The following is a 1,134-nucleotide window of genomic DNA, read 5'->3' as shown; positions in this document are numbered from 1 at the left end:
AAGTCCTAGTACGTAGAGTACTTTCCCTAGGTATGTGCCCGTTCGTGACTATCGTTGCGTGCATACGGACACGCTTGGGTATGTTTACCATACAAGGTTTACTAGGGAAACCTGCTTGCTCGACCATTGCCCTCCCGTCGCGGACACCATTCTTGGACAGAAGTCCTAGTACGTAGAGTACTTTCCCTAGGTATGTGCCCGTTCGTGACTATCGTTGCGTGCATACGGACACGCTTGGGTATGTTTACCATACAGGTTTACTAGGGAAACCTGCTTGCTCGACCATTGCCCTCCCGTCGCGGACACCATTCTTGGACAGAAGTCCTAGTACGTAGCGTTCTTTATTGTACTTGATCAGTTTGTATTGCCTTCGCTTTGTTCCATCGACACTTGCTACTGCTCACTAAGGGGTTTTTGTTTGTGATGTGTACGATAAGCCACCGTCTATCCTATCCGGCACTTTATCAACACTTTTCACCCAAGTCATAGGAACGTAGTGTACTTTCCCTGATCGGTACACAATTTTGGTGCACGGCTATCCTGACCGGCAACTTGTACCAACATGGACATCCATGAACGCGTACGCTCGGGCTGCGCCCTCCGTGTTGTACTTTCCCTGATCGGTACACAATTTTGGTGCACGGCTATCCTGACCGGCAACTTGTACCAACATGGACATCCATGAACGCGTACGCTCGGGCTGCGCCCTCCGTGTTGTACTTTCCCTGATCGGTACACAATTTTGGTGCACGGCTATCCTGACCGGCAACTTGTACCAACATGGACATCCATGAACGCGTACGCTCGGGCTGCGCCCTCCGTGTTGTACTTTCCCTGATCGGTACACAATTTTGGTGCACGGCTATCCTGACCGGCAACTTGTACCAACATGGACATCCATGAACGCGTACGCTCGGGCTGCGCCCTCCGTGTTGTACTTTCCCTGATCGGTACACAATTTTGGTGCACGGCTATCCTGACCGGCAACTTGTACCAACATGGACATCCATGAACGCGTACGCTCGGGCTGCGCCCTCCGTGTTGTACTTTCCCTGATCGGTACACAATTTTGGTGCACGGCTATCCTGACCGGCACTAAATCGTCACTTTTCGTCCATAACCTAGGAACGTCGT

The sequence above is a fragment of the Anopheles merus genome, unplaced genomic scaffold (genome assembly GCF_017562075.2).
Source record: "Anopheles merus strain MAF unplaced genomic scaffold, AmerM5.1 LNR4000756, whole genome shotgun sequence".
Lineage (NCBI taxonomy): Eukaryota > Metazoa > Arthropoda > Insecta > Diptera > Culicidae > Anopheles > Anopheles merus.
This window is presented reverse-complemented; position numbering follows the sequence as displayed.